We start from the raw sequence: 19,781 nt of genomic DNA on the forward strand, positions 1-19,781 counted from the left end.
AGTCTTTCCCAGCATCAGGGTCTTTATCAATGAATCGGCTCTTCGCATCACATGGCCAAAATATTGGAGCTGCAGCATCAGTCCTTCCAATGAACATTCAAGGTTGATTTCCTTTAGCATTGACTGGTTTCATCTCCGTGTGGACTCTCAAGAGTCTTCTCTAGCATGTTGAGAGGCCCATGAACAGAGTGATTAAGATGTACTTTAAAAAAATATGGATCTAAACTCAAGCTAAAGAACCATAAAATTTATTTTAAATCCTGCTAATACACAGGTATAATTTGCTGCTCCTTTTTTTTTTTTCTAGTTTATAGTTTCAATTGTTGGTTATCTACAGTTGTTTTTTCTTAACCTTGGCTCAAGACACAAATTATCTACTTGGCTACCTAATGTGGTGATGGCAAGGCCACAAGAGAATTTACTGGGGCCCGAAAGTTAAACATCTTTTAAATGACTCCAAAGAGAATGTCTGAAAGATGTGAACTCTGTCCTTTTTATTTCTATAACCTTATTTTTATAATTATTTAAATTTTATGGCTATATAGATATTTCAATAATAAAAATAAACTAGATTAAAAGTAAGCCAGTGGTGATACATGAAAGACATAAAGAAAGAAATGTCTAAAGTAGTTTGGACTCCTCTGAAGATGAATACATTAAAGAAAGCAAGTGCTATACCAGTATAATTTGTATTACCATTTATCATCAGAGCCCAAGGGCTAAAACCTTATCTAGACACTAACCTCATAAAAGAACATGCAGAATATTTATAAACTATTTTCATTTAAAACACCACATCCTCTATCACTTTTCTTTTAGTAATATCATGTATAGAATATCCTGTAGAATTTGAAATACAAAGTATAAAGAAGAAGGTGTATTATGGTGTTAAGGGTGATGACAGCGGCTATTTAAGGACCAGGACTTGTTTCTTAGGCATGAAAAGGCAATAGCAACCACCAAGCAAGTGATGAATTCATCCTGCCAGGATTTAGGAATAAACTGATGAAGTTCCAAGCAGAGTGACTCTGCATATCACTCCCATCTCTGAGAAACTGCCATAGGAAAGTTTCTCAATTACGTTTCCAGTTGAATTATCAGAAAGTGTTAATCAGAGCAGTAACTTACCCTTCAGAGAACTTCCATATTACTCATGGTATTTAGACCATACTAATTCCAAACAATGAAGAGAAACCAGGAAAGAATCAGAGTTCACTCTTCAGTCACGGGTTCTTGGAACTTGCTTGAGCCAACCTACACATGCCAACACCTTTTTTGTTGTTAATTTGCATTAACCTCCTGATCTGAAACAGATGGAGTCTTCAAAAATTAACACAAATATTTAGGATTTTTGTCTAATTTGGTTATTGAAATGGTCAATTCCCAGATTATGTGTTGTGTATACATTCTAGTCCTATACATTATAGGCTCCTTTGGATCTTCTGCTCAGAAGCCCACAGGAGCTGCAGCTCCTACTCTCCTCTACTATCATGATCCTTGAGGGCAAATGGTTTAACTGCATGTATTTCAATTGTACCAATAAAATGAAAGAAATGGGCAAAGCCACTCATGATTAAAAGGGCAAACTTAAAGTCTCAGTAATGTTCAGGTATTAATAACTTTAATGCTTTAACTATTATAATTCCATTAAACTATGAATTAACTATTATGATTCCATTAACCTATGTATTATATATATATTGTTTGCAGCCAAAGATGGAGAAGCTCTATACAGTCACCAAAAACAAGACCGAGAGGTGCCTGTGGCTCAGACCATGAACTCCTTATTGCCAAATACAGACTAAAATTGAAGAAAGTAGGGAAAACCACTAGACCATTCAGGTATGACCTAAAGCAAATCCCTTGTGATTATACAATGGAAGTGAGAAATAGATTTAAGGGACTAGATCTGGACAGAGTGCCTGATGAACTGTGGTTGGAGGTTGTGACATTGTACACGAGACAGGGATCAAGACCATCCCCACAGAAAAAAAAATGCAAAAAAGCAAATGGCTGTCCGAGGAGGCCTTATAAATAGCTGTGAAAAGAAGAGAAGTGAAAAGCAAAGGAGAAAAGGAATGATAGAAGCATCTGATTGCAGAGTTCCAAAGAATAGCAAGGAGAGATAAGAAAGCCTTCCTCAGCAATCAATGCAAAGAAATAGAGGAAAACAACAGAATGGGAAAGGCTAGAGATCTCTTCAGTAAACTCAGAGATACCAAGGAACATTTCATGCAAAGATGGGCTTGATAAAGGACAGAAATGGTATGGACCTAACAGAGGCAGAAGATATTAAGAAGAGGTGGCAAGAATACACAGAAGAACTGTATAAAAAAGATCTTCATGACCCAGATAATCACGATGGTGTGATCACTCACCTAGAGCCAGACATCCTGGAATGTGAAGTCAAGTGGGCCTTAGGAAGCATCACTACGAACAGAGCTAGTGGAGGTGATGGAATTCCAGTTGAGCTATTTCAAATCCTGAAAGATGATGCTGTGAAAGTGCTGCACTCAAAATGCCTGCAAATTTGGAAAACTCAGCAGTGGCCATAGGACTGGAAAAGGTCGGTTTTCATTCCAATCCCAAAGAAAGGCAATGCAAAAGAATGCTCAAACTACCACACAATTGCACTCATCTCACTCGCTAGTAAAGTAATGCTCAAAATTCTCCAAGCCAGGCTTCAGCAATATGTGAACCATGAACTTCCTGATGTTCAAGCTGGTTTTAGAAAAGGCAGAGGAACCAGAAATCAAATTGCCATCATCTGCTGGATCCTTGAAAAAGCAAGAGAGTTCCAGAAAAACATCTATTTCTGCTTTATTGACTATGCCAAAGCCTTTGACTGTGTGGATCACAATAAACTGTGGAAGATTCTGAGAGAGATGGGAATACCAGACCACCTAACCTGCCTCTTGAGAAATCTGTATGCAGGTCAGGAAGCAACAGTGAGAACTGGACATGGAACAACAGACTGGTTCCAAATAGGGAAAGGGTTACATCAAGGCTGTATGTTGTCACCCTGCTTATGTAACTTATATGCAGAGTACATCATGAGAAACGCTGGACTGGAAGAAACACAAGCTGGACTGTTTATAATAGCCAGGACATGGAAACAACCTAGATGTCCATCAGCAGATGAATGGATAATAAAGCTGTGGTACATATACACAATGGAGTATTACTCAGCCATTAAAAAGAATTCATTTGAATCAGTTCTGATGAGATGGATGAAACTGGAGCCGATTATACAGAGTGAAGTAAGCCAGAAAGAAAAACACCAATACAGTATACTAACACACATATATGGAATTTAGGAAGATGGCAGTGACGACCCTGTATGCAAGACAGGGAAAGAGACACAGATGTGTATAACGGACTTTTGGACTCAGAGGGAGAGGGAGAGGGTGGGATGATTTGGGAGAATGACATTCTAACATGTATACTATCATGTGAATTGAATCGCCAGTCTATGTCTGACGCAGGATGCAGCATGCTTGGGGCTGGTGCATGGGGATGACCAGAAAGATGTTATGGGGAGGAGGTGGGAGGGGGTTCATGTTTGGGAATGCATGTAAGAATTAAAGATTTTAAAATTTAAAAAAAAAAGAAAAAAAAAAAAAAAAGAAACACAAGCTGGAATCAAGATTGCCGGGAGAAATATCAATAACCTCAGATATGCAAATGACACCGCCCTTACGGCAGAAAGGGAAGAGGAACTAAAAGCCTCTTGATGAAAGTGAAAGTGGAGAGTGAAAAAGTTGGCTTAAAGCTCAACATTCAGAAAACAAAGATCATGGCAGCCGGTCCCATCACTTCATGGGAAATGGATGGGGAAACAGTGTCAGACTTTATTTTTTTGTTCTCCAAAATCACTGCAGATGGTGGCTGCAGGCATGAAATTAAAAGATGCTTACTCCTTGGAAGGAAAGTTATGAGCAACCTAGACAGCATATTCAAAAGCAGGGACATTACTTTGCCAACCAATATCCGTCTAGTCAGGCCTATGGTTTTTCCAGTGGTCATGTATGGATGTGAGAGTTGGACTGTAAAGAAAGCTGAGTGCCAAAGAATCAATGCTTTTGAACTGTGATGTTAGAGAAGACTCTTGAGAGTCCTTTGGACTGCAAGGAGATCCAACCAGTCCATCCTAAAGGAGACCAGTCCTGGGTGTTCATTGGAAGGACTGATGCTGAAGCTGAAACTCCAATTACTGGTGACCTCATGCGAAGAGTTGACTCATTGGAAAAGACTCTGACGCTGGGAGGGATTGGGGGCAGGAGGAGAAGGGTACAACAGAGGATGAGATGGCTGGATGGCATCACCAACTTGATACACATGAGTTTGGGTGAACTCCGGGTGTTGGTGATGGACAAGGAGGCCTGGCATGCTGCGATTCATGGGGTCGCAAAGAGTCGGACACAAATGAGTGACTCAACTGAACCTATGTATAGTATCTTTTAAAAACTGAAGTATATTTGATAAACAATGCTGTGTTAATTTCTAGTGTACAGAAAAGTGATTCATATTCTTTAACATGATAGTTCATATTTTTGTATTTTCTTTTCCATTGTTGTTTCATAATTATTTTTCATTATATCTTTTTCATATCTTTTCCATCATAGCTTAATACAAGATATTAGTTCCCTGTGCTATACAGTGGGATTTTGTTGTTTATTTTATATTTGGTAGTTTGTGCCTGCTAATCCCAAATTCTTAATTTATGCCCCCATTTACCTTTGGTAACTATAAACTTGTTTTCTATGTCTGTGAGTCTGTATCTATTTCGCTAATAAGTTCATTTGTGATATTTTAGATTCCATGTGTGATAGCATATATTTATCATCCTCTGACTTCACTTAGTATGATAATAATATAGTGTGATAGTGATATATTATCTTTTTATAAACACAAAAATTAAATATTACAAATTCACAACACAATGTGAATTCCAGAGTTGGATGTAGTGCTATAATTGTTCAACCACAAACACTTGTCCATGAAGAAAACAGTCTGTTGAAAAGAGAAAAGAGAACTTGTATTTCATCTCTAAGAAAGTTGCACAAATATCTTAAACATCACTTTTTTCAGAAGATGATAGTTTAGTTAAAGGCACATGTCTTATTAAAAGTCAAAATATCTATTTTATACTTATTTACAAAAATCCTTTGGCACACTCAAGATGAAAGAGACTAGTAGCCTGAGTTGCGTATTCACTTATTTCAGTCAGTGCTCAGTAAACAAAGAGAAAAGCAGTAGAAAGGGGGGAGTTCCCTTTTCCTTTCAGACTTCAACCTGTAAATCTAAGACAAGCTGCCTAAAAGTTTTAGGTACCCACTTGCCTAGACAAATATTTATATAAACACACTGGTGTACGTGGGGTGTGTGTATGTGCTTATGCTCTTGGCTGGGTTAGGGATGTTATTGTGGGGAGGTAGAGAGTGGAACCGATACTTACACAAGCTAGGGGGAGAGAAGAGAGAGGTGAAGTCACTTGCTTATGGAGATGGGATCTGGACCTGGGTTTGTGCATTACCTTAAGTCCCATGCTCTTTCATTATACCACACTGCCTCCCCGACAACAGCCCTATAAAATAACCTCCTCAACAACTGAAAAGATCTTAACTGGTGGTTTTCTCAGAGTGTGGAAAGTCTAAATCTCTCCATGGATTATCAATAACTAAATGCCCTTTCAGAGCAAGTGAAGTGTGTTAGTCATTCAGTCATGTTCAACTCTTTGCAACCCCATGGACTGTAGCCCTCAATGCTCCCCTGTCCATGGAATTCTTCAGGCAAGAATACTCAAGTGAGTTGTCATTTCCTTTGCCAGGAGAACTCTCTGACCTAGGGATTGAATCTGGATCTCCTGACTTATTCCTGGAGAAGGGATAGGCTACCCACTCTAGTATTCTTGGGTTTCCCTGGTAGCTCAGATGGTGAAGATTCCACCTGCAGTGCAGGAGACCTGGGTTCAGTCTCTGGGTTGGGAAGATCCCCTGGAGGAAGAGAAGGGCTACCCACTCCAGTATTCTTGCCTGGAAAATCCCCATGGACAAAGGAGCCTAGCAGGCTACAGCCCATGGGGTCGCACAGACTCTGACATGACTGAGCGATTCAGCACAGCACAGCAGCACTCCTGCCTCAGATTCTTTACCATCCAAGCCACCAGGGAAGCCCTATAAGCTAGGAGCATTTGGTCAATTCCTTTGAAATAAGGCCATCTTGATATGTTCATTAATTGATTCATTGCTTCATTTTTTGATATCTTTAGTCTTTATTTCCTTTAAAATATTTACTGAGAATCAATTATATTCCAAGCATTGCTCTTACCATAATTATTTTTCCTTTCAAGTAACTAGCAAACTAGAAAGTAAGTTACTATAATTCTATAGAGAATATAACTTATGTACACCTGTGTCTGCTTTACTAATACCAAAATGATAACCTATTTTTAAAGAGTACTGAAACAAACGCCACCTAAATTAGATATTCACCTGGGGGTCTATGAGTCTTAAATAATTAAGTCAGTGACTAAATTATAGCAAATTGAAGACACAAGCATCTAGGCAGTGGTGGATGGTGGAGGAGAGAACTGTGAAAGAATATAAAATGAATAGGGTAATTTATCTACCTTTACACTGAAACTGTATCAAAAAGCAAACTTGTCTCCTTATATACCCTTCCTTTCCTCCACAAAATAAGATGAGGTCTTTAAAGAAGTTATGAATCTCTGTTGCTATCCAAATCGGGAGCTCAAATTTGAAATATCCATGTCAGCAGCTGACAATACTTCCAAAAGAAATTCTGATATATTTTCTCTTGTGTAGTCAGCTCCTTTTAAGAAACCAGAATTATGCTTGAGGTGTAAGTACATAACAACCAAAAAACCCACAACCCTGATAGAAAAAATAAATCTTTTCTCCAGAGATGACTGACTGTTCCTTTGTGAGAAGTGGACTGCAGAGTGCTACCCTTGAATTTTGCTCTGGGGGACATGGGCACCTTCCTACCTACATCCCAGCCCAGTATTACTGCAGATCCCCAGGCATCAGTGGAGGTGTGCCATCGTTTTACATTTAAATGGAATGGATTTGAACCTTATCCGCAAGTGATAGAAGCCCCACATTGCTCAGTTTTTCCAAAAATTCTGGCAGGGGAAAGAAAGAAGGGTAAGGATGGTGTATGCTTTTCTTGGTCAACTCAGGCTCTGAGTCACTTTTCAGTTTGTGATGGACTGTGATGCTGTCCCCAAGAACGGTGTCTGTATGGTACCACATCACCCCTGAGGCAGAATACAGTGCTTTCTCCTTGATTTATCCCCTAAAATATCACACTAGTTAGTGTGAGTGTGTAGAACATCTTAGTGAACGTTTGAGGATAACAAGGGAATTTAGTTAGCTCACACTACCGCATAATTGCACTCATCTCACTTGCTAGCAAAGTAATGCTCAAAATTCTCCAAGCCAGGCTTCAGCAATACATGAACCATGAACTTCCTGATGTTCAAGCTGGCTTTAGAAAAGGCAGAGGAACCAGAGATCAAATTGCCAACATCCGCTGGATCATGGAAAAACCAAGAGAGTTCCAGAAAAACATCTATTTCTGCCTTATTGACTAGGCCAAAGCCTTTGACCATGGATCACAATAAACTGTGGAAGATTCTGAGAAAGATGGGAATACCAGACCACCTAACCTGCCTCTTGAGAAATCTGTATGCAGGTCAGGAAGCAACAGTTAGAACTGGACATGGAACAACAGACTGGTTCCAAATAGGAAAAGGAGTACATCAAGGCTGTATATTGTCACCCTGCTTATGTAACTTCTATGCAGAGTACATCATGAGAAATGCTGGACTGGAAGAAACACAAGCTGGAATCAAGATTGCCGGGAGAAATATCAATAACCTCAGATATGTAGACGACACCACCCTTATGGCAGAAAGTGAAGAGGAGCTAAAAAGCCTCTTGAAGAAAGTAAAAGAGGACAGTGAAAAAGTTGGATTAAATCTCAACATTCAGAAAACAAAGATCATGGCATCTGGTCCCATCACTTCATGGGAAATAGATGGGGAAACAGTGGAAACAGTGTCAGACTTTATTTTTGGGGGCTCCAAAATCACTGCAGATGGTGACTGCAGCCATGAAATTAAAAGATGCTTACTCCTTGGAAGAAAAGTTATGAGCAACCTAGATAGCATATTCAAAAGCAGAGACATTACTTTGCCGACTAAGGTCTGTCTAGTCAAGGCTATGGTTTTCCAGTGGTCATGTATGGATGTGAGAGTTGGACTGTGAAGAAGGCTGAATGCCGAAGAATTGATGCTTTTGAACTGTGGTGTTGGAGAAGACTCTTGAGAGTCCCTTGGACTGCAAGGAGATCCAACCAGTCCATTCTGAAGGAGATCAATCCTGGGATTTCTTTGGAAGGAATGATGCTAAAGCTGAAACTCCAGTACTTTGGCCACCTCATGTGAAGAGTTGACCCATTAGAAAAGACTTTGACACTGAGAGGGACTGGGGGCAGGAGAAGAAGGGGACGACAGAGGATGAGATGGCTGGATGGCATCACTGACTTGATGGACACGAGTCTGAGTGAACTCCGGGAGTTGGTAATAGACAGGGAGGCCTGGTGTGCTGCGATTCATGGGGTCGCAAAGAGTCGGACATGACTGAGCAACTGAACTGAACTGATGGTGCCTCTTCTGACTTCCCTGGTAGCTCAGATGGTAAAGAGTCTGCTTGCAATGCGGGAGACCTAGGTTCAATCCCTGGGTCAGGAAGATCTCCTGGGGAAGAAAATGGCAACCCACTCCAGTAGTCTTGCCTGGAGAATACCATGGACAGAGGAGCTTGGCAGGCTACAGTCCATGGGGTCAGAGAGTCAGACACAACTGAGCAACTTCACTTTCATAGGGCCTCTTGGGCTTCCCAGGGGGTTCAGTGGTAAAGAATACACTTGCAATGCAGGAGACCTGGATTTGATCCCTGGGTTGGGAAGATCCCCTGGAGAAGGAAGTGGCTATAGTTGGGTTTTAAATAACCATTTGCTTTTTCTCCATTATACTTCATGGTCCTTGGTATTACAGATTTCACTTTTTCTGCCATAGGATCACAGGCAAAACCTTCTCCACATTGACGGGTTTGTGGGCCATCAGTGGGTTGCCCAACAGTCTCAAGATCCAAATCCTTACTGGTCATGCCAGGACACTCTGATTAGGGAAGGGACAGAAACTTAGAATTTCTTGAGTATCTACTCTATGTCCTGCATGGTAGATCTACATTCAAAGGACTGAGCAAGCGGGTCCTAGTGTTCCTGATCTTACAGATAAGAAGGCTGAGATCAGAGAAGTAACTCACATAAAATTACATGGGTATTAGAGGCAGGGCTGAGGACTGTGCCCAGATCTTCTAGCCAGCAAAGCTGTAATATGTGCCCTTTCATCAGACTGTGGTGTTAGGGGAAAAAAGATGTTAAACTGTATTTTCCAGTATAGGATGCCCCCACCCCCACTGCTGGGGAACTTTGTTTCTGAGACTTTCCCAAACAGCTTCTCAGCTCCTCTTAGCAAGTGATAAGGTTTCCCTGTAAACTGCCTGGAGCAAAGAGCCTCAGGAGTCCAAAAGAACCCTTTTCTATGCCAAGCAGGGGGAGATTCAGCTGTTAATTTCAGAGATCAATAAGTAACTACTGCTGCTGCTGCTGCTAAGTCGCTTCAGTCCTGTCCAACTCTGTGCGACCCCATAGACGGCAGCCCACCAAGATTCCCTATCCCTGGGATTCTCCAGGCAAGAACACTGGAGTGGGTGGTCATTTCCTTCTCCAATACATGAAAGTAAAAAGTGAAAGTGAAGTTGCTCAGTCGTGTCTGACTCCTAGCGACCCCATGGACTGCAGCCTACCAGGCTCCTCCGTCCATGGATTTTCCAGGCAAGAGTACTGGAGTGGGGTGCCATTGCCTTCTCCGAGTAACTACTGAGTTGAAAGATAAAAAAATAGTTTTCTATATATAGGTCTTTAGTTTCTTTAGGTAGATATATTCCTAAGTATTTTATTCTTTTCGTTGCAATGGTGAATGGAATTGTTTCCTTAATTTCTTTTTCTACTTTCTCATTATTAGTGTATAGGAATGCAAGGGATTTCTGTGTGTTGATTTTATATCCTGCAACTTTACTATATTCATTGATTAGCTCTAGTAATTTTCTGGTGGAGTCTTTAGGGTTTTCCATGTAGAGGATCATGTCATCTGCAAACAGTGAGAGTTTTACTTCTTCTTTTCCAATTTGGATTCCTTTTATTTCTTTTTCTGCTCTGATTGCTGTGGCCAAAACTTCCAGAACTATGTTGAATAGTAGTGGTGAAAGTGGACACTCTTGTCTTGTTCCTGACTTTAGGGGAAATGCTTTCAATTTTTCACCATTGAGGATAATGTTTCCTGTGGGTTTGTCATATATAGCTTTTATTATGTTGAGGTATGTTCCTTCTATTCCTGCTTTCTGGAGAGTTTTTATCATAAATGGATGTTGAATTTTGTCAAAGGCCTTCTCTGCATCTATTGAGATAATCATATGGTTTTTATTTTTCAATTTGTTAATGTGGTGAATTACATTGATTGATTTGCGGATACTGAAGAATCCTTGCATCCCTGGGATAAAGCCCACTTGGTCATGGTGTATGATCTTTTTAATGTGTTGTTGGATTCTGATTGCTAGAATTTTGCTGAGGATTTTTGCATCTATGTTCATCAGTGATATTGGCCTGTAGTTTTCTTTTTTTGTGACATCTTTGTCAGGTTTTGGTATTAGGGTAATGGTGGCCTCATAGAATGAGTTTGGAAGTTTACCTTCCTCTGCAATTTTCTGGAAGAGTTTGAGGAGGATAGGTGTTAGCTCTTCTCGAAATTTTTGGTAGAATTCAGCTGTGAAGCTGTCTGGACCTGGGCTTTTGTTTGCTGGAAGATTTCTGATTACAGTTTCAATTTCTGTGCTTGTGATGGGTCTGTTAAGATTTTCTATTTCTTCCTGGTTCAGTTTTGGAAAATTGTACTTTTCTAAGAATTTGTCCATTTCTTCCACGTTGTCCATTTTATTGGCATACAACTGCTGATAGTAGTCTCTTATGATCCTTTGTATTTCTGTGTTGTCTGTTGTGATCTCTCCATTTTCATTTCTAATTTTATTGATTTCATTTTTCTCTCTTTGCTTTTTGATGAGTCTGGCTAATGGTTTGTCAGTTTTATTTATCCTTTCAAAGAACCAGCTTTTGGCTTTGTTGATTTTTGCTATGGTCTCTTTTGTTTCTTTTGCATTTATTTCTGCCCTAATTTTTAAGATTTCTTTCCTTCTACTAACTCTGGGGTTCTCCAATTCTTCCTTTTCTAGTTGCTTTAGTTGTAGAGTTAGGTTATTTATTTGGCTTTTTTCTTGTTTCTTGAGGTGTGCCTGTATTGCTATGAACTTTCCTCTTAGCACTGCTTTTATAGTGTCCCACAGGTTTTGGGTTGTTGTGTTTTCATTTTCATTACTTTCTATGCATATTTTGATTTCTTTTTGATTTCTTCTGTGATTTGTTGGTTATTCAGAAGTGTGTTGTTCAACCTCCTTATGACCCAGCAATCCCACTGCTGGGCATACACACCAAGGAAACCAGAATGGAAAGAGACACATGTACCCCAATGTTCATCGCAGCACTGTTTATAATAGCCAGGACATGGAAACAAACCTAGATGTCCATCAGCAGATGAATGGATAAGAAAGCTGTGGTACATATGCACAATGGAGTATTACTCAGCCGTTAAAAAGAATTCATTTGAATCAGTTCTGATGAGATGGATGAAACTGGAGCCAATTATACAGAGTGAAGTAAGCCAGAAAGAAAAACACCAATACAGTATACTAACACATATATATGGAATTTAGGAAGATGGCAATGACGACCCTGTATGCAAGACAGGAAAAAAGACACAGATGTGTATAACGGACTTTTGGACTCAGAGGGAGAGGGAGAGGGTGGGATGATTTGGGAGAATGGCATTCTAACATGTATACTATCATGTAAGAATTGAATCGCCAGTCTATGTCTGACGCAGGATACAGCATGCTTGGGGCTGGTGCATGGGGATGACCCAGAGAGATGTTATGGGGAGGGAGGTGGGAGGGGGGTTCATGTTTGGGAATGCATGTAAGAATTAAAGATTTTAAAATTTAAAAAATAAAAAACTAAAAAAAAAAGATTAAAAAAAATAATAAAACTCTAAAGTCAGTTGAGAGATACTAAAGTTAATGGCAAATTGCATATTTGAAATAAAAATTTGGGGTTGATGATAGGTTTAGAAGAGGTAAGAGTTTCTTTAGGTAGATATATTCCTAAGTATTTTATTCTTTTCATTGCAATGGTGAATGGAATTGTTTCCTTAATTTCTTTTGCAACTGACAAACAACTAATCTCAAAAATATACAAGCAACTTATGCAGCTCAATTCCAGAAAAATAAACGACCCAATCAAAAAATGGGCCAAAGAACTAAATAGACATTTCTCCAAAGAAGACATACGGATGGCTAACAAACACATGAAAAGATGCTCAACATCACTCATTATTAGAGAAATGCAAATCAAAACCACAATGAGGTACCACTTCACACCAGTCAGAATGGCTGCGATCCAAAAATCTGCAAGCAATAAATGCTGGAGAGGGTGTGGAGAAAAGAGAACCCTCCTACACTGTTGGTGGGAATGCAAACTAGTACAGCCACTATGGAGAACAGTGTGGAGATTCCTTAAAAAATTGCAAATAGAACTACCTTATGACCCAGCAATCCTACTTCTGGGCATACACACCGAGGAAACCAGAATTGAAAGAGACACATGTACCCCAATGTTCATCGCAGCACTGTTTATAATAGCCAGGACATGGAAACAACCTAGATGTCCATCAGCAGATGAATGGATAAGCAAGCTGTGGTACATATACACAATGGAGTATTACTCAGCCGTTAAAAAGAATTCATTTGAATCAGTTCTGATGAGATGGATGAAACTGGAGCCGATTATACAGAGTGAAGTAAGCCAGAAAGAAAAACACCAATACAGTATACTAACACATATTTATGGAATTTAGGAAGATGGCAATGGCGACCCTGTATGCAAGACAGGGAAAGAGACACAGATGTGTATAACGGACTTTTGGACTCAGAGGGAGAGGGAGAGGGTGGGATGATTTGGGAGAATGACATTCTAACATGTATACTATCATGTGAATTGAATCGCCAGTCTATGTCTGACGCAGGATGCAGCATGCTTGGGGCTGGTGCATGGGGATGACCCAGAAAGATGTTATGGGGAGGGAGGTGGGAGGGGGGATCATGTTTGGGAATGCATGTAAGAATTAAAGATTTTAAAATTTAAAAAATAAAAAACTAAAATTAAAAAATAAAATAAAATAAAATAAAAAAAAAAGAAGAGGTAAGAGGATTAGTTGGAGACAAAGGGTGGTAAGTGTGTACACATATGCCTTTATATACAAGTGGATACAGACATCCACACTTTTAGGGCCTGCCTTTAGAAAACCACTTTACCAAGAATTGAGCTTCCCTGGTCGCTCAGCTGGTAAACAATCTGCCTGCAATGCAGGAGACCTGGGTTTAATTCCTGGGCTGGGAAGATCCCCTGGAGAAGGGAAAGTGGATTCTGGCCTGGAAAATTCCATGGACTGTATAGTCCACGGGGTCACAAAGAGTCGGACACGATTGAGCAATTTTCACTTTCACTTAAACAAGAATAGAGAAATGTATCATTGCAGCCGCCCTACTCTGTGCGTGTTGTAGTAAAATATAAAAATGTTTAGAAAGGTTAATGTTAAATGTATAATTCAGCATATTCACACTAGTATAACTATCACCACCAGCTAGCCAGAATTTTATTATTCCAAACTCCATACCTATTAAACAGTAAGTCCCCATTCCTTCCACCCTTTAACCTTGGTCACTATTCTACTTCTTGTCTCTACAGATTAGACTGTTCTAGGTACTACGTGGAAGTGGAATCAAACAGCATTTGTTCCTTTGTGCTAGGCTTGTCTCGAAGGTTTTCCCTATTTGATTAAGAAGAGTAGCTCTCTGGTACCATTGACTAGTGGCAATAACTTCTCTGGGGTGAAATACTTGGTTTGATCATGTACAGGGATACCTATGATAAAGAAACTTTATAAATATGCAGATTAATCAAGCAAGAATAATGTCTGTTTTCATAAACATTGGCACTTTAGCAGATCAGGAAAATTCAAAATTACAAAAGGAGAGCTTTATGTATGCATTCTGCATATGTACATGGCAATATTTTGACACTAGGAATGAATATCAAACTTCTGTTTATTTAGGAAAGTTTACCAAGTTCCTACTATATTAAAGATATCAAGATAATGAGGTAAACATAGTGTTCTCAATAAAAACAATGTGAAAATTGTGTTTTTTATGCTTATTATCAGCCATTATTATGATCATCCCTCTAAAATATTATATATAATAAGGTAGCTTAAAAGGGTTAAAAACTGGTTTTTAAATAAATGGTTTACAAATATCATTTGTAGGAAGAAAGCCGTTTCTACTCTAGGGGAAGCACTGCGGCTTCATATAGTGGAAAGTATATTAAGAACAATATAATTCTGGCAAAATAATGCTTAGAAATTGAAAGGCACCTTACAATCTATAGATGGAATTGGGTAAAGTGAATAAAATGCAACGTGTCTTCATTTTTTTCCTGAGCTTGTTTGCCTTTCTTCCAAGGGAAGGTTTGTTGTGTGTATATATGTGTGTGCTTTAGTTTTAAGAACTTGTTTGACTCTTCGTTTCTAGTGCTGATAATCATACAAGCTTAGAATTTAAATGGTGCAAAACTCTGACCTTCATTTTTTATTCTCTCTTCAGACCATCACTGGGGAGTGTGGAAGTTGAAGCAGAAAGAAGGTCTGAAATTGGTGACGCATAACCCGAGCCTTTCTCTACGCAAGACTCCGTAACATATCTGTGTTTGAATCATGCTTCTCCCGCTTATCCAGCTTTGTGATCCAGCAGGTTCCTAAACCTCCCGGTGCCTCAGTTTCCTCAGTTCAGTTCAGTTCAGTCGCTCAGTCATGTCCGACTCTTTGCGACCCTATGAATCGCAGCACGCCAGGCCTCCCTGTCCATCACCAACTTCCAGGGTTCACTCAAACTCACGTCCATCGAGTCAGTGATGGCATCCAGCCATCTTATCCTCTGTTGTCCCCTTCTCCTCCTGCCCTCAATCCCTCCCAGCATCAGAGTCTTTTCCAATGAGTCAGCTCTTTCTATGAGGTGGCCAAAGTACTGGAGTTTCAGCTTTAGCATCATTCCCTCCAAAGAACACCCAGGGCTGATCTTTAGAATGGACTGGTTGGATCTCCTTGTAGTCCAAGGGACTCTCAAGAGTCTTCTCCAACACCACAGTTCAAAAGCATCAATTCTTCGGTAGTCAGCTTTCTTCACAGTCCAACTCTCACATCCTCAAATGGTGAACAATTATACACTTCATAGTGTTATGAGTGTTAAGTGAGTTTAAAGCACCTGGGCTTTCCAGGTGGCTCAATAGTAAAGAATCAACCTGCAATGTAGGAGACACAGGTTCATCCCTGAGTTGGGAAGATCCCTTGGAGAAGGAAATGGTAACCAACTCCAGTATTCTTGCCTGGAGAATTCCATGGATGGAGGAGCCTGGTGAGCTAAAGCCCATGGGGTCATAAAGAGCCATACACGACTGAAGTGACTGGCCATGCACTAAGCACCTATATTAATGTCTGACACATACTAACTATTCTCCACTGTTAACTGTTAACCCTTGAGCCTCACTTCCTTGATGTTCTCTCTAGACTCACGTGTTTTCTTCAACTTCCTTAAACTACGCTCTTGGTTTATCACACTCCTATCCAAGCTGTCAGTAACCTTCAAGATACATCCAGATTTTACCATTTCTCATGACCTCCATTGCATTTGGAAAAAAGTGATAGTTGCTCACTCATATCCAGCTCTTTGCAACCTCATGAACTGTAGCCCACCAGGCTCCACTGTCCTTAGACCTCTCCAAGCAAGAATACTGGAGTGGGTACCATTCCCTTCTCCAGGGGATCTTCCTGACCTGGGGATCAAATCTGGGTCTCCCACATTGCAGGCAGGTTCTTTATCATCTGAGTCACCAGGGAAGCCTCTGGCTCAAACTGTCAACTCTTCCTTGAACAACTGGAGAAACTTCCCACTGATTTCTCAGTTTCCTTTCTCCTTTCTTCTGATATTTTATCCAGAGTAGTTCCTTTAAGTAAGTTGTAGCCTGTTATGTTACTCCTTTGCTGAAGGCCCTTCAATTATTTCCCATCTCATTCAGTGAAAACTTTAAATCCTAGCACAGCTTTTCAGGTGGCATCTTATCTGGCTTGAATGCCCCTTGAATCACCTCTTCTCTCTCTCCTCTCTCTTCCAACTGCTGATGCCTTTGAATGGCTCATGTAGCCTCCTGCTCTTGCTACTCTCTTTTCACAAATACCAGGATGGCTAGCCTTGTCCCTTTATTTCTTTCAGGTCTCTTATCAAACAGGCCTGCCTTCCCTGACCACCGTGCGGAAGCAGCATCCATTTCCCTCCTCACTGTTTCCTTTTTCTATTTTACTTTTCTGCTTTGCACTCTTGTTGTTGTTCAGTCGCTCAGTCACGTTCGACACTTTGTGACCCCACGGACTGCAGCACACAGTTCTGTTCTTCACTATTTCCTGAAGTTTGCTCAAACTCATGTCCACTGAGTCAGTGACGCCATCCAACCATCTCGTCCTCTGTCATCCCCTTCTCCTCCTGCCTTCAATCTTTCCCAGCATAGGGTCTTTTCCAGTAAGCTGGCTGTTTGCATCAGGTGTCCAAAGTATTAGAGCTTCAGCATCAGTCCTTCCAATGAATATTCAGGGTTGATCTCCTTTAGGATTGACTGGTTTGATTTCCTTGCTGTCCAAGAGACTCTCAAGCATCTTCTCCAGCACCACCATTCAAAGGCATTCAATTCTTCAGCACTCAGCCTTTTTTTATTGTCCAGCTTTCATCCATACATGACTACTGGAAGAATCATAGCTTTGAGTATATTGACCTTTGTTGGCAAAGAGATGTCTCTGCTTTTTTAATACACTGTCTAGGTTTGTCATATCTTTTCTTCCAAGGAGCAAGCGTCTTTTAATTTCATGCTTGCAGTCACTATCCTTGCACTTGTCACTACCCAGTATATTATCTATTTTCTTTCTCCTTGATATGAGAGATAATTTTCATTCAGGCTGTATCCCAAAGGCCTAGAACAGTATTTGGCACATTCCAGAGGCTCAGTAGACATTGAATAAATGAATAAAATAATGTGTCATTTTCTAAGAGTGACTTTGTTGGTACACTCATTTGAGTGATTGGACTTCCCACTGCAAATGGATTTGCATTTATTTATCAGTCTGTGAAAGATTGGGTTAAAAAGAGCTTTTTTGTTTTTTTTCTATCATAAATTCCTCTGGAGGTTTGGACATGGTTTCTCTTACTCACTTGTTCAGAGCCAATCAATGTCACCCTTTACTCTGCCAAAGTGGTTGCTGAGTGATGAGGCATTTTATCCCTCTGAGAGCTTAAGGTACTGGCTGTGTGGCATGTACAGTTGCTTCTGGCTATGAGCAAAAATCTAAGATTGATCAAGCCAGAATCTCCTAGTAGGGAGCACAGGCAAGGAATATTTGGACTCTGGGTCAGCTCAGAGGGTCTTTCAAGTCCTCCCTTCAACACTTGTGCAGGATTTTAGTGCTCATGAAAGCAGAGCACCCCAGAGAGTTGGCTGTAGTCTAATACACTGCAGAATCCCCACAGAGCTTCAACCACAGCTCTGCAGGGAGAACTGAGTCTCTCTGGTGACTAAGCTCATCATATACTTTTATAACTTAATTTCGAATAAAATATTATTTGAACCAAGAAAAAAGTCCCATGTGGATTTTGCTTTTAGAGCTGGAGAAATAAAGAGCTTTGCTTTTTCTCATTAAGATCATTTTTGTTTTCATGCTATAGCGCTAATATGTGCTGTGTGCTAAGTCGATGCAGTCGTATCTGACTCTTTTAGACCCCATGAACTGCAGCCCTCCAGGCTCCTCTGTCCATGGGATTTTCCAGGCAAGATTACTGGAGTGGGTTGCCATCTCCTCCTCCAGGGGATCTTCCTGACCCAGGGATCTAGCCTACATTGATGGGTGGGTTCTTTTCCACTAGCGCCACCTGGGAAGCCCAGCACTAACATAATGATTGCTTAATAATCTGGTGGTCATACTCCGCTTGGCTACTGTAATATACACAATACCAAAGACTGGATGATTTAAAGAAGAGAAATTTATTTCTTACAGTTCTGGAGGTGGTAGTCCAGGCTCATGGATTTGCTCCTGGTGAGAGCTCACCTCCTGGCTTGTGGATAGCCACCTTCTGGCTATGTTCTCCTATGGATTTTCCTCTGAGCAAGTTCCTGGAGAGAGAGAAAAAGGGGGAGGGAGAAGTCTATTTTTCTCTTCTTACAAGGGCACTAATCTCAGGAGGGCCCCCACACAGGACCAAATCCAAACCTAATTATCTCCCAAAGGCCCCCACCTCCAAACATCATCACATTGGTGGTTAGGGCTTTAATACATGACATTCAGTCCAAAACAGAGGTTAAGAGCTTTGAAGGCAGAGTGACCTGGATTCAAATCTTGGTTGAGATAACTACAAAGTACATTTAGGCAAATTCAGGTAGTTCAGATGACAGTAAAGAATCTGCCTACAGTGCAGGAGACCCAGATTCAATCCCTGGGTCAGAAGATCCCTTGAAGAAGGTAATGGCTACCCACTCCAGTGTTCTTGCCTAGAGAAATGCATGGATGGAGGAACCTGGTGGGCTACAGTCCATGGGGTCACAAAGATTCAGACACAACTGAGCAACTAACACTTTCACTTTTAGGCAAATTACTCAGCTTTTCTGCTACTGCTACTGCTAATAAGTCACTTCAGTCGTGTCCGACTCCATGTGACTCCATAGACAGCAGCCCACCAGGCTCCCCCATCCCTGGGATTCTCCAGGCAAGAACACTGGAGTGGGTTGCCATTTCTCCAATGCATGAAAGTGACAAGTGAAAGTGAAGTCGCTCAGTCGTGTCTGACCCTCAGCGCCCCCATGGACTGCAGTCTACCAGGCTCCTCCATCCATGGGATTTTCCAGTCAAGAGTACTGGAGTGGGGTGCCATCGCCTTCCCTGCAACTTTTCTAGGCCTCGGGTTTTTAGTACTGCCCTCTCTATAGAGCAAATATTTAGGTGGCAGCTGTCATTTCCATTTTTTAAATGCCTTTCTTTACCTTATGTAATTGTTTAAAATATTTTGGGAATTAATACATATCAAAAATAAAAACTGTCTTATTTCTGATATGTATTAAAATGTAAAATGTATTATCCTCCCAGTGGAAAATGGCTTTATCAGCTCAGTTCAGTTCAGTCACTCAGTCGTGTCTGACTCTTTGCGACCCCATGAATTGCAGCACCCCAGGCCTCCCTGTCCATCACCAACTCCCAGAGTTCACTCAGACTCACGTCCATCGAGTCAGTGATGCCATCCAGCCATCTCATCCTCTGTTGTCCCCTTCTCCTCCTGACCCCCATCCCTCCCAGCATCAGAGTCTTTTCCAATGAGTCAACTCTTCACATGAGGTGGCCAAAGTATTGGAGTTTCAGCTTTAGCATCATTCCTTCCAAA

General features: G+C 40.7%; 1 long non-coding RNA gene across 1 annotated transcript in view; it reads right to left on the reverse strand.

The window, feature by feature from the left end:
- LOC121818747 (uncharacterized) overlaps positions 1-19,781 on the reverse strand; it is a 124,045-nt gene that overhangs the window by 52,455 nt on the left and 51,809 nt on the right. The window contains exon 2 of the long non-coding RNA XR_009599639.1: positions 18,405-18,522. This is a non-coding gene — a long non-coding RNA (uncharacterized LOC121818747). The remainder of the gene's footprint in view (positions 1-18,404; positions 18,523-19,781) is intronic.

This window comes from Ovis aries, chromosome 2, assembly GCF_016772045.2.
Source record: "Ovis aries strain OAR_USU_Benz2616 breed Rambouillet chromosome 2, ARS-UI_Ramb_v3.0, whole genome shotgun sequence".
Lineage (NCBI taxonomy): Eukaryota > Metazoa > Chordata > Mammalia > Artiodactyla > Bovidae > Ovis > Ovis aries.